The 15,054-nt window shown below is 36.9% G+C and overlaps 1 protein-coding gene across 16 annotated transcripts in view; it reads left to right on the forward strand.

The window, feature by feature from the left end:
• Window positions 1–15,054, forward strand: part of LOC109613991 (uncharacterized) — a 60,300-nt gene that overhangs the window by 19,748 nt on the left and 25,498 nt on the right. For 13 of the 16 annotated variants that reach the window (XR_009341553.1, XR_009341550.1, XR_009341551.1 and 10 more), the window contains 3 exons: window positions 974–1,028; window positions 1,455–1,833; window positions 10,409–10,480. The gene's annotated coding sequence lies outside the window, so the exon portion shown is untranslated. Of the gene's footprint in view, window positions 1–973; window positions 1,029–1,099; window positions 1,256–1,454; window positions 1,834–4,299; window positions 4,595–10,408; window positions 10,481–14,420; window positions 14,532–15,054 lie in introns of those variants that run through there. The other 3 variants (XR_009341552.1, XM_059118475.1, XM_059118485.1) reach the window with 3 other exon arrangements.

Below are 15,054 nucleotides of genomic sequence, written 5' to 3' on the forward strand. Positions count from 1 at the left end.
TAGGCGTGACAACATATCCGCAACGACGTTATCCTTTCCTTTTCTATATTCAATATCGAAATTATATCCTTGAAGCATTAGCGACCATCGAGCGAGTCTACCACTTAAGTCCTTCACTCCCATCAACCATTTCAAATTAGCATGGTTCGTTATGCCGGCGAATTTCATTAGTTACACATAAGCCCTAAATCGCCAAACATTCTTTATAATTAAATACAATTAATTAAACAACTAAACTTAAACAAAGATTAAACGAACCCTACTTCATCGAAGACAAATATTGAAACACAAAACTTGTTATGAGGCTATAAAGGGGATCTAAAACGTTTTTAGTCGAACAGTTTCTTCTTTACGAAATTCCTACCCTAAGAGAGCTCACTTAAGAAAGATTTTAGTCTGATATTATTTACTATGTCAAACCCTTTTCTAGCGTTCTTCAGGAAAAATATATTACACTTAAAAAAAAAAAAAACAGTTGTGCGACATTAAAAAATCCTAACAATTTAACATCAAGTACTTATAACTAGAACAAGCACACAGACAACATATTAACACACAAAATTAATTTCTGAGGGTTAGTATAACTGCCACGGAATTTCTCCCTCAGATCTTAGCAACGATCGAGGTTATTATAGTGGGTTACTTCTTTTCAATGTTATTCTCTTATCCTTTTCCTTTTTAGTGGTGTGATAAAGCTACACCACAGGCGGTTATGGAACAACAACCCTTTAGTTTTCCGCGTTTTGCGTTATATACCGGTTCCCATTTTCCCCTATTTTTCCTAATTTTCCACGACATTTTAAGAAGACATTTAAATGGCTTCAGCTAAATTTAGTTTACCTACAAATCAACGAATATACCCATTAAATATCAGATGTACAGAGCGGCTATTTTAGCTCTCGCTAACCCACTGAACATACCCCACAACTTGGCCAACATACGGTAACACTCTTTTTCCCTATACCTTTTTCAGGTAACCCCAGTAACACAACGATCTCTATGCCAAACAGCGAACAACAACTTCATTGGTAAGTATTTTTATTGAATTAAAATGTAATAATTCCCAATGAGTTTTATAAATTCGTTCGTTTCTCTTAAGTCGAGAGCGTCGCCGGTAATTGAATTAACCACGCAACAATACATCGATAATTGATGAGTGCCCCGTTCAAGGACTGATGTGCGTGGTATTAATTTGCACACGAGGAGAACTCCCACCCCTTATGACTCGAGACCGGGCTCACATTCCCGTCCCAAAGTGAGCGTCCCAGGGGAACGGGAGCGTGTAAATTTCATTTCTTCTTGAATCACGGATGTTACTCCAGTGCCCTAACATCGAAGTCCAAAGATCTTTCAATGAATGAAATAAGAAGAAGAAATACAATGTTTACATCCAACCGAACTATACACATTTTTTGTTTCTTAAAATTTCTTTTTGCTTTTTCTCTTGTTTTCAGATTTTCCGTGACATCACTGAGGCCTTGACCCCAGTAGTTTACATTTGTGAGAAGGGGTTTTGGGCAAAACACGAATTTCAAATTTCTTCGCAAATTTCTAAACAATTTCCAACTTTCCCCACAAATATAAAGCCATTGCAGTGAACTATTAAAATTGTTGAAGCGAGTTCAGTTTCCGCATTTTACAACCTGAGGGGATTGACACCGCAGACATCGTTCTAACCCGCTAATACAGCCCACTACTGGTCATCACCCCCTGACTTGTACATGGTCCTTCAAGAGCCGTGAAAGAAGTGAAGGAAGATTTTTTTTTGAATTAGATCCGCCGCTAAATACATATTACCCTTGGAAACTAATTCTCGTTTGACATGGATGAGAGGTATGTAAGATTTGTTAAACTGTGAGCAAATAGGGTTTTCTGTCCTTTTAATTTGTTGGTGAAGTTCAGTAGTTTGAATTTAAAATCTAAATTCAAACTCTTGTTTCAAATAATCACGAAAGTCCAAGTCGTTAACAAGAACCGCATCACAGATCTCTTCTTAACAAAGAAAAGAAATTTTCTACCCGCATATGTACATTGTACAAAAACAAAAAAAATTATCTGCATTACGACAAAGGTACAAAACAGCCATTAGAAGTTATTGGGTTTGTCTTTTCTTAGCGCCATCGATAATTTCGCTACTCGTCAAATTACGTGGTTTGATCTTTGGTGTCCGTTTTGTAGGTCGTTGCCCTTTTATGCTGCAATTTTCTCTTCACCTACAGCTGTCAACAAAAAGAAATCAAAGAATTACTTTTTGTTTTTTTTTTTATTAAACAACAACATTGACAATACAAAAGCGAAATAAAAAAAAAAAAAAAAAAACAGAGCTGCGATAATTAGCTACCACACTTGGTCAAAAATCTCCGTAAATTTATAAAAACTTATTTATAAAATGTTAAATACTCCATTTTTAACATTTTGCTCGCCATTGGTATTAGGACACTACAAACCGCGCCACATACTTACGTGCATTCTCTTTGTCCTACATACACACCCCACTTAGTCGACGCAACGACTATACTTGATCTCTATGTTATTAACAGAACACTGCAAGCGCTGAGCTGCAGTTACGCACTTACCGCATTAACAGCCAACGACGACGTCGGCTGTTAGGCATCTTACGCTCAATCGTCTCTTGTGTGGTTTGTAAGTGTGTGTACTACAGACACCAACCACCCCACTCCAAACAGAAGGTTGACAAGAGATTTAGAATAATAACAATAGAAGAAATGATCAACAAAAATCATTTCTAATTTACTGTGGTAGAGAACGCATCAAAATAAACAAATTGCGTACCGATAAGGAAATTTGCGGTCGTTAATATTTTGGTTAAAGCTGTTTGGAAATAAATAAAAAGGTATAAAATCATACTGAGGAAAACGTACATAAATAATGGTGCTTTATTGGATGAAACTAACATGAGGAAGATAAACATACAAAAGAAATAAATTTTAAAGGTTTTGGTCAAACTAAAAATATCAAAACAACGAAAACATCAGTGCTAAGAATTGCCGAACAAAAAAAAGGTAAATCGCTGAAAAAATTTTATGTTAAAAAAAATGTCCGAATATTAATATTGCTTTATACACAGAATACCGGTAAATTACAACAAAAATAAAAAGCAAACAAATTTTAATACGAAACAAAGTGGATGAAATTGTAATTTGGAACAAGTAAAAAAGCTGTAAGTTCGGCCGGGCCGAACTTTTAATACCCTCCACCATTTGGTACAAATTTGGCAATTTCCAAAATTAAAACCCGTTAAAAATTCTGTTAAAATCTTAAAAATACCGAATGCTTATACGACGACGTGGGCCTGCATAGGCAACTTTTGTCATAAATTATTACAATATTTAAATGCGAAACTTGAAGAAAAATCTGTTTATAATGTAGCTAAAATCGTCAAAATACCGAATATGGGGGGTACCGTTATATGGGGGCTATACGAAGACGTGGACCTGCACAGACAATTTTCTGGCATGGGCTGAAGTATCCATTACGAACTTCACATACGAAATCTGAAACAATCCCTGTAAATAATGTCGCTAAAATCATTAAAATACCGAATATCGGGGGGTACCGTTATATGGGGGCTATATGAAGACGTGGACCTACATGGCTCATTCTTTGACTTTGGATGAAGTATCCATTACGAACTTCAATTACCAAATTTGAAACGATTTCGGTAAACAATGTCGCTAAAATCATCAAAATACCGAATATCGGGGGTACCGTTATATGGGGGCTATATGAAGACGTGGACCTACATGGCTCATTTTTTGATTTAGGATGTAGTATCCATTACGAACTTCAAATACCAAATTTGAAACGATTTCGGTAAACAATGTCGCTAAAATCATCAAAAAACCGAATATCGGGGGGTACCGTTATATGGGGGCTACAGGAAGACGTGGACCTGCACAGATAATTTTCTGTCTTAGGCTGTAGCATCCATTACAAACTTCAAATGCCAAATTTGAAATAATTCCGGTGAATAATGTCGCTAAAATCATCAAAATACCGAATATCGGGAGGTACCGTTATATGGGGGCTACATGATAACTTGGACCTACATGGCCCATTTACGAACTTAACCTGCCTAAATACATGTGTGCAAAATTTTAGCCTTCTATCTCAATTTGTTCGAAAGATAGCGTGATTACAACAGACAGACAGACAGACAGACAGACTGACAGACGGACAGACAGACAGACAGACAGACACACAGACAGACAGACGGACATGGCTAAATCGTCTTAGAATTTTACGCTGATCAAGAATATATATACTTTGTTGGGTCTGACATGAATATTTCGAGGAGTTACAAACGGAATGACAAAATTAATATACCCTCCATAGTATGGTGGAGGGTATAAAAAGAGGCCAAAAAGAAATATATGGAAAGAAGGAGGGTGTGAAATTGACAGCTAAATTGGAAAAGAAAACAACGCAAAGAATTCAATAACAATAGCAACAATATCAGCAACAGTGTCATACATCGGCCGGCCCGTTTTTTAACACAAAAAAGAATTAAAAATTGCAACATTTTCAACGACACTAAACGCACGTTTACACCTTTCTGGTTTCAACTAATCTGGTAAGTTAAAATTCTCTATTCTATTGTCTATGCAGATAAATACGAATAAAAGTGATTAACCCTGGCAAAAGATCTCATATAAATATCTCTATAAAAAAACAAAAGCCTTTGTTCTTTCCATTCTAACGCGGTCAGCATTGAATTTGTTGCTGCAGTTATAAACAAATATTCAGCTATTGTTTGAAATCTGGAAAAAAAATTATATTCTCGTTTTGCCATTTGTTATGAACTTTTGCCAAAGTTTGAGTTATTGGGAAAGTTTCAGTTGGTTTAGGTACTAATTAACACAAAAATTAATTTTTCTGTTTTACTGCATTTAATTAATTTGACATTGTGCACACTTGAATCCAAATTGGACACTATAAAGTCTTTTCTGGATATTGAAAAACCCGTACAGCCAAATCTATTAAAGCTATTTTCAAATACCATACTTCGGTTTTACAAGGTTCGTTTTTTTAACATGAAGAACAGTCGATCATATTGACCGTTAATCGTTTCCCACCTCACACACTTTGGATATTTCATCTAGTCAATTAAATTGAAGAAATATTTTCAGAAGGATTTAGAGGTATACTTTTTTTGTTACTACTTGAATTTGGATTTCATTCAAACTAAAATATTTGCATTAATATTTGTTTCGAATATTAATAAAGGTCCATTCTGTGAAAATTAAAACAGCTTACTAACGGTTCAAGAAAGTCAAAGTTATTTATTGAAAAAAAAAACCTATAACTAATTAAACAAAATGCCGACTTGTGATGATAATAGTGGCGACAAGGCCCCTCAGAAATTCATTTTCTTTTCCGACCAAGTGGAAACGTTCTGCGCCAATTTTAAACAAAACCCTGTCGAGGAACATACATCCTCTAGCCTGCAGGTCGAATTAGATGACCTTGAAAGGCGGTGGCGCCAACTTGTACAAGTGTACGAATTTGAAATGACTTCTGAGACTTCCACCTTAGCAGAAAATACGAGAGAGTCCATTCATTCAAAGTCTGCCAAGTCCTATAAAGCCTACAAGGAGTGCAAGGCTTCTATTCTGGACCTCCTCCAAATTGAAAACCAAAAACTTGCGTCCGACTCAAGAGTCACTGTTGACAGGGTCGTTTCTAATGATACCAGTTACGCTCTTAAATTACCGCCATGTGATACAGAATTGTTCAGCGGAGGTTACGATAAGTGGCCTAGTTTCCGCGACATGTTTTCAGCTATCTACATTAAACACCCCAAGTTATCTCCCGCTCAAAAACTGTTTCACTTGCGAACCAAAACTCGGGGCGAAGCAAACCTTATTGTTAAACGATTTCCTTTAACTGATGACAATTTTCAATTAGCCTGGGATGCCTTACGCCAGCGCTACGAAAATAAACGCATTTTAATAAACCATCAGTTAAGGAAAAGTTTTGAGATAGATAGTGTTTGCTCTGAAAAAGGTAAAACATTGCGCACTTTACAATACACTGTAAATAATTGCCTCTCTGTCCTAAGAACTTACAATGTCTCTGTTATTTTGTGGGATCCAATATTAGTATATTGGGTTTCCTCCAAATTACCCGAGGAAACGTTGACAGCATGGGAAAATACTTTGTCAAATAATAGGGAGATGCCGTCTTGGCCCCAACTCGATGAATTTATTTCTAAACGTCTCAATATGATGGAATCAATTTCAGATATGAAAAAACCATCCAATACAAAAGTTAATACGTACAGCACAGCTACTGATACTCCGCACAAAGCATGCAAAGCATGTCAAGACGATCACCCTTTAAGATCTTGCCCTAAATTTCGTTCTTGGCCACTTCAAGAAAAACGGAAGTTTGTTTCTGACAATAAAATCTGTTCCAATTGCATGTCATATGGACGTACTTCAAAGAAGTGTAAAAGTAAATACTTATGCCAAACATGCAAGCAGGCTCATCACACCTTGTTACATTCGGACGGAGGTAATTCTCTCAATCGTTTGCAAGGTCCGAAATCTGCTTCCGCTTCTTATCATCTTGAGACTTATTACGATGAGAACCCTTGCTCTTCTAACGTTGCGCTGGCCAATAACTCTTATATTCAGAATCATTTTTCCCAATCTGGCCAAAAAGCTGTTTTGCCAACCGCCTTGGTGGATATAGAACACCAAGGTATCTGTTTCACTATCCGAGCATTTATAGACCAAGGATCTCAAGAATCGTTTGTCGGCAGCCGCATCATAAATCGTTTTGACATCCCGACGAAGAAATCTCACACAATGATTTCGGGTCTGGGTGGAACTCTTCTGGAAAATTCAACCAAGATTTGCGAATTGACATTAAAGTCTACGAAATCCAATTTCAAGGTAACCGCTTCCGCTATTGTGATCTCAAATTTGAATCACCTAATGCCCGCTTCGCCAACCGCAATTTGTGACTTCACAACCTTGAAATCCCTAAAGTTAGCTGACCCTAACTTCTTCAAACCCGCACCCATTGTTCTGCTTATCGGTAGTGACATACTACCAGCAATTATAAAACCTGGACTTGAGAAGAATGTTTCCGGAAATCTATTGGCCCAAAATACGGAATTCGGTTGGATTATTAGTGGCAAGCCCACATCACAATCTGTAGTTTCCTTTGCCTCTTGGACGGCAACTGTTGATCCACTGAACCATGAGTTACAAAAATTTTGGGAGTTAGAGAATGTCTGCAATGAAAAAACCATGTCGGCCGACGACATATGGTGTGAAGAGTTTTACAAAAGAACTGTAAATCGTAGGCCTGATGGTCGTTACGTTGATAAGTACCTTGGGGCTTCAAGACGTGCTGCTATGGGTCAATTCCTACGAATGGAAAAGACCCTAGAACGAAATTCCGACTTAGCAACTGAATATAACAAAGTTTTATTAGAATATGTATCGATAGGTCACATGAAAGAAACTTCAAGTCTAGAAATTGTCGATAACAACCGCTTCCTTTCCTACTACCTGCCACATCATGCTGTGGTCAAACCAGAAAGAACGTCTACAAAAGTCAGAGTAGTTTTCAACGCTTCCAAAAGAATCGAAAGTGGTCTCTCGTTGAACGACATACTCTACACTGGTCCTACTTTACAAAATGATTTAATGAATGTTGTTCTGAAGTGACGATTGTTTAAATATGATATACAGAAAATGTATCGCCCAATATTTGTACATGAGGACGACCAACAGTTCCAACGAATGTTGTTTCGAACTTCTCCAACAGAGAAAGTTTATGATTACTGTTTGCAAACCGTTACCTTTGGGGTAAATTGTGCGCCATATTTGGCCATCAGAACATTACTTCAACTTAGTGAAGATAGTCAATTGTCATATCCAACCGCGTCTGACATACTGAAAAGCCAAATTTACGTTGATGACATCTTATCAGGTGCTTATCTTCACGAATTAATGCACTTGCTTCATTCCGCGGGTTTTCCTTTAAAGAAAATAACATCTAATCATCAGCAAATTTTGCAAAACTTGCCCCCCGAGGATCTTCTAAACGAAGAATTTCTGCACATTGAGGATGTTAGTGAGGCAAATACATTAGACATTCAATCGAATGCAATGAAAGACTATTTCTTCTACAAAGTAACTCATATAGATGTACCAAATGTTTCCATAACAAAACGGAAAGTTTTGTCAATAGTTGCGAAGTTATTCGATCCTGCATGGTGGTTAACTCCAATTATTGTAGTTGCTAAAGTCTTGATGCAACAATTGTGGATGGATGGAACTAATTGGGATGAGGAAATTAAACCGCATTCCTTTGAAATTTGGAACTCTTTTTTACTGAATTTTTCTGATATACAAAATATAAAGATTCCTCGTTGGATTTACTATTCTCCCGAAAGTACTACTCAAATACATGGATTCTGTGATGCTTCGGAGAAAGCATATTGCGCATGTCTGTACATCCGTCCCACTAATACACAAAATGTTACACATACAAACCTGCTTGTTTCCAAGAGCAAAGTAGCTCCTCTCAAAACTGTTAGCCTGCCCAGACTTGAATTGTGTGGAGCAGCAATGTTGTCAAAAATGATCAAAAATATTTGCGAAAATCTAAATATTGCGAATCATGAAATATATTTATGGACTGATTCCACTATTACATTGGCATGGATCAGTAAACCTCCATATCACTGGAAGACATTTGTCGCCAATAAAGTTTCGGAAATTCTAGACAACGTCGGCAATGCTAACTGGGGACACGTCTCATCTGCTAATAATCCAGCGGATCTGGGTACTCGCGGACCAAAATGGTTGTCCAAAACTTCTAACCATTGGCCAAAGCCAGCAGTTTCAAGAGAAGTTACACCTGAGAAAAAAGTAATTGCTCTTCATGCAGTTGTTGTCGGAGACAGTCTCCTAGAAAATCTCTCTTCCTGGAATCGAGCCTTACGAGTATTCGCGCATGCATTCCGATTCATAAATGGGTGTAGAAAACAAAGAGTACCTGGCCTGCGAAAAAAGGTTTTACTTGCCCACGAAATATCATTTGTAAAATACAAATTCATAAGGTTGGCACAAATGTCTCATTATGCTTGGGAATATCAAGCCTTGGAATCACATCAACCGATTCCAACCAAGAGTCGACTGCTCATATTGAACCCATTTCTAGATGAAAACAAAATCATCCGCGCAGACGCAGTTACAATGAACGTCATCCCATAATTTTACCGGAAAGATCACTATTTTGCAAACTCTTCATTGACTTTATACACCAACTACTTTTACACGCAGAGCATCAAGATATGCTAAGAGCAATACGTCAAGAATTTTTCGTAATACGACTAAAAAGTGCCGTTCGTCTTTGTATCCGCAAATGCCATAAATGTACCATTTATAAACACCGCACGCAACATCAAATAATGTCTACATTACTGCCTGAACGATGCACATTCTCTTTACCCTTTACGAATACTGGTCTTGACTTCGCTGGTCCCTTTGACCTTAAAACTTCTCGCCTTCGCAATGCCAAGCTTCATAAAGGCTACGCAGCAATTTTTGTTTGCCTTTCTACTCGTGCTATCCACTTGGAAGTTTACTCTGAATTGACATCTGAAGCATTTCTCGCAACATTCAGTAGATTTGTTGGACGAAGAGGCCTTCCAAACCAAGTCTTTTCAGACAATGGCACCAATTTTGTTGGAGCCAGCCACATTCTGTCTCAGGACTACAAAAAGTTCCTACAATCTGCTACGCAAAGCATAGTATCCAAGTACAATTTACACGGTTTCACTTGGCATTTCAGAACACACCATTACAAATAAAGAATTCCCTTGTGCTCAGCCGCATTACATTAGAAGAAATCTACCGTTTTATCATTTTCCACATTTTACAACCAGAGGGGATTGACACCGCAGACATCGTTCTAACCCGCTAATACAGTCCACTACTGGTCATCACCCCCTGACTTGTACAAAAATAACTACAAATAATCACGAATATCTGCCAACAATCCAATGATGTGGTCATAAACAAATTACTGGTCCATTTTACCAGGCAACACCTCAGAAATAAAACTATTCTTAGATGACCTAGTGTATTTGAAAAAACTAAATTAGACCTTATATGGTTGCTTCAACAGTCCCGGGATCTTCATCTGCGACCTTGTAATCAACACCGATTTTACCACATGTTGACACTTGATGCTTTGTTGCATTTAGGGTATGGCAATAAGGAGGTAAATGCTCGGGACCCATAGCCGAGAGTCGGGAAAAAGTTGGGCTGTGGAATTTTTATTTTTTGTGGTTGAACACTTTTAACTCATTTACTAAAAATATATTCACTAACAATTGTTTTTTTTTTCTACACACTTCCAGGATTCAACGCAATGCCCACTATCAAACAAAAGGGTTTACTCCATCAGTTCCCGATATGCCAAAACCATGCAGGTAAGTTTCTTTCGATTATCGATAGATTATTTGGTTATGTTTGGACTGTTGGGAATGACCTAGCCTTGTGGATGGATAGGGGGACAGACACGTCATATTATGAGATACGCCTTAGGATTGAATTTGCCGGGACCGCATCACAATATGATTATATATATTTCAATTAGTTCAATAATCGAATTTGTGGTGAGAAAATAATCTAATTGTATCTCTACAATCCATTCATCTCAATATGGCCAACGGTAGTCCACGCTACTAACTTTTTCGCTGACTTTCAATCAATTTCAATTACTTCTTTTTTTATGGATTTAAACCATTTGATTTATACTGCGATTTAGTAACTAGTTACCAACAGAACACCGACAACCAACAACCAAACTGGTTATGACTTATATTTTTGCCCAATTTTCGAATTCTATCAATATGTTTACAACCAAATTAAACGCTTCTTTCGGTATACCACTGCTGGATTAGCTTATACTTCCACTCCGTAAGATCAGACGTCCATTTTTACATTTTAAGGACTTTAATTTCATACATGTTTTTCATATGGGTTTGACTATTTGAGGTATTTATGGCAGAATTTTGCGTTAATAGTGTTCCCAAAATCGCTTAACACATGGTGATTGCAGCTGTCTAGTAATTTGTAATCACTATCATGGTATAAATTTCATACCCAAACAGGCAAAAAATGGATCACATATTACTTCATTGTGTGCTTTTTCAATGAGAAGATGCGTACGGTGGTACGTTTAAATATTAAACATTTTTCTATTTTTATGTCCATTAGCTTAATTAGCGAAATTATATCCTTGAAGCATTAGCGACCATCGAGCGAGTCCACCACTTAAGTCCTTCACTCCCATCAACCATTTTAAACTAGCATGGTCCGTTATGACGGTTAATTTTATTAGTTCCACATAAGCCCTAAAGTGCCAACTCTAGAATTTTTTTGATTTCTTCATACATTATATGTTGCATTGCTGGCGATGTAGGATAATGCTTGTCCTTAATCGGATTTGTGCCTTCTACAAGCTTTATTGAGTGTTTTCTAGGGTAGTGCGACCAAGTCCTAATTTTTCAAATGATGGGAATGCATCAATCACTGCTGTGACTTTCTTTCTGATCCGGGGTTAAAGTGTGCATATCTCAATCAAATCAAATATCGATTTCATTTACCTTGAATACATCTGTTGCTAATTGAAATGCCTTCCAAAAGTCAATACCTAATAAAATGCTTGCTCTAATTCTGGGCATAAATTAAAATATATTTCTCCTTCGAGCTCTGTATATTTCGTTTTTAGTCTCGCTTTGCCTGACGTAGTTCTCAGGATTCTGTTCTTTGATTTGTGTTGTACGATTCAGATCCAATCTCTAGTTCCTCTAATAATTCCCTACACCATTTTCCTAGAAATGATACGGTTGCTCCAGAATCCAACAGTCCTCTGATGTCTTTTCCCTCTAATTAATGATTTCATAGGGCATAGGATCGGACGTTTCATCATATTTTTAACTGATTGCATTAACTCACTTTTCATTTTTTTGTTTTCCTTCCTTCTTTCCCGTAATTTTAATATTCTGGCATATTGTTTCTCCTTTCTATATTTTTTTGACGCTTGGCAATTCATCGTAGTGCTCTGGGAATTTTCATCTTAATTTAAGCCTGACTGATTTTTTTCCTCGTCAAATATCCTCTTCCTAATTATTTCGTAATTCGTTATCCTAACTTCTATGGGAAGATAATGACGTATTGAAGTGTAATTTAACGAATTTATTTTTGTGAATTGGATTCCGCAGGTGGGGTTACCGAACATGGCCTTCCCGCTGGCATCATGTTCTTCTTCGGGTTTTTCGAGTGACATTTTGGACACCTTGGTGCCACTGTGTTTGGTTGGCCACATCGATAATAGAACAAGGATCTTTGTGAGGACAGACAGTCCATGAATCGGTGACCAAGCATGCAGAAATTCCAGAAAACTGGTATTTAATTCCTGAATTGGTTCTCCGAAACTTCCTGAATTGGTTCTTGTTCATAGTATTTACACCCGTATGTTTCATTATCTAACTCATTGACCCTTAAATTTCGGTTCTGATGTGCGGAAACAGATCTTTTACCAGGCCTCACACACGTTTTCTCTGCCCGGACACATTCCATGCGCAATTGTTCCATAGATGACACATTCATGGGGTATATCATTCTGAAAATGCCACCCTTCAAATTCCTTTTGACTATTTGTATTAGCTCCCCTTCAGATATTGGTTGCACTAATTTTGCTCTTAGCATATTTATGGTTTAAAAAAAAACTGTCAATGTCTTCCCCTGGTTTGAGTTTCCTATCGACAACTTCACTCATAACTTCAAAGTTGGAATATCTCCTAAATTATCCATCTTTCAATGTAGACCAATCTCTTACCACACCCGTTTTAATTTGAAGTTAATACCACTCGTAAGCTCCCCCATTTAACAATGTTTGGAATTCAGCGAATATTTCCTCCCATGTCATTCTATATTGGCTTTATAAATACTCCAACGGAAACATAAAGTCTTCAAGAGATATACCATTTTGATTCCCATCAAACTTCAATTTGAATTTTACCACTTTACTAGCGCGATGTAGACTTGGACCAGGGACCCTGAACATCATATTGGATGATTACATAGCTGGTTGTCTATAGGCATCTATTGCCGGTGGTGGAGTTGTATAAGGGAATGGTATTGTATTAGGTATATTGTATTAGCTCCCCTTTGGGTTCACATGGGCCCCATTGGGTTCACATTTGAATTTGAGGCATTGTAATTTGCTGGTTGGATAGATTTAGCGCTAATAGTTTTGGACATATCTATTATTGCCGAATCTAATGTTGGTGTTGGAACCCATTGGGTTCACATTTGAATTTGAGGCATTGTAATTTTCTGGTTGGTTAGAATTAGCGCAAATATTTTTGGACATATCTATTATTGCAGAATCTGATCCAGAATTTTCGAATTTTGGGTAAGGTTTGGACCGAAATTCTGCTCACATCAAAGTATGATTCGACAGCGTTTACTTACGTCATTCGCAAAACCAATATATATATAACAAAGAAACATATATTTCCCACAGATAAAATTATATGTTAGAGATATCAAAGAAATGTTAAGCAACAAGAATAAAAAGAAATTAATTAATAATCAGATAACAAAAAAAAAAACAAAAATAAAAAAACTGAGGACAATATGAAATAAAAAAATTAAATGAAAATTCATGGAATACAAAAACAAAAATAGCACGACAAAATAATATCAATACGGAATTAGGGTTCTTCCTAATGATGTGTTTTTGTGTGTGTGTATTTTTTATGTCCTTGAGGTCAGAGGTCAAAGCAAGCAGTTATATTAAATTAACCAACAATTGTTGCATAAAGTCATATTTTCAAGCTGGTCTCCACGGCAATTTCCTAATATTTAAAGAAACAGATCTCGCAGATAGAGAGTCCAACTAGCATCTGATCTATCATAACTCGGATGAATATTGCACTAACTGTTTTTTTAATTGGGCGCCATCTGTTATGATCCCTGTTAGGCGGCGCTAGAGGGGACCTTCCGGTTAGCTAGTGGTCTCGGCTCTACGGTTCTCAACCCGTCTTCTTCTCTAGACCATCAGGGCAAACATGAGTTGAACTCTACAAGACAAAAAAAAATACATTTAAACACAATAAACCTGATTTGACAAGGGAGTATTGGTGTTGTATTTCACATTTTGCCCTCCCAATCATGGTATCCACATCTACCCGCTTCAAATATTATTGGAACCACCACATCACACACATACACTCACCTCATAACCTTTAGAATTCCTCCCTGTTTACCAACAAAATCACACATATTTTTTATTAAATAACAACTACATTCATTAAAATATGGATTTCTTGGTTCTAATTTTGTATCTTGCCTTTGCAGGCTATTATCCCTACATGGACTTTCTAATACCAGACCTAAGGCAATTAATAAAAATCTAATATGATCTATATTAGGTATTCCAGTCGAGACTATAAAGGGGACCTAAAACGTATTTAGTTGAACAGCTTCTTCTTTACTAAATTCTTAACCTAAGGAAGCTCACTTAAGAAAGATTTTATGATATTATTTACTATGTCAAAGCCTTTTCTAGCGTTCTTCAGGAAAAATATATTACACTTAAAAAAAACCAGGTGTCCGGCATTAAAAAATCCTAACAATTAGAAATCAAGTACTTATAACTAGAACAAACACACAGACAACACATTAACACACAAAGATAATTTTTTTTAACGAGACAGTTCTGAGGATTCTGAGGGTTGGTATAACCGCCACGGAATTTCTCTCTCAGATCTTTGCAACGATCAATGTTATTATAGTGGGTTACCTCTTTTCAATGTCATTCCTTTATTTTATCCTTTACCCTTTTTAATGGTGCGATATAGTGGGTGTTCGGGATAATTTCGCCACCAGACTAACCAGAATAAATTAATTGTTTGCGTGTTTGCTGGCCAACTCGGCACAAAGGCACTTGGTCCTCAATTCCCGACCCAAAAGAAATCACTGACCCCCCTTT

This window comes from Musca domestica, unplaced genomic scaffold (assembly GCF_030504385.1).
Source record: "Musca domestica strain aabys unplaced genomic scaffold, Musca_domestica.polishedcontigs.V.1.1 13, whole genome shotgun sequence".
NCBI lineage: Eukaryota > Metazoa > Arthropoda > Insecta > Diptera > Muscidae > Musca > Musca domestica.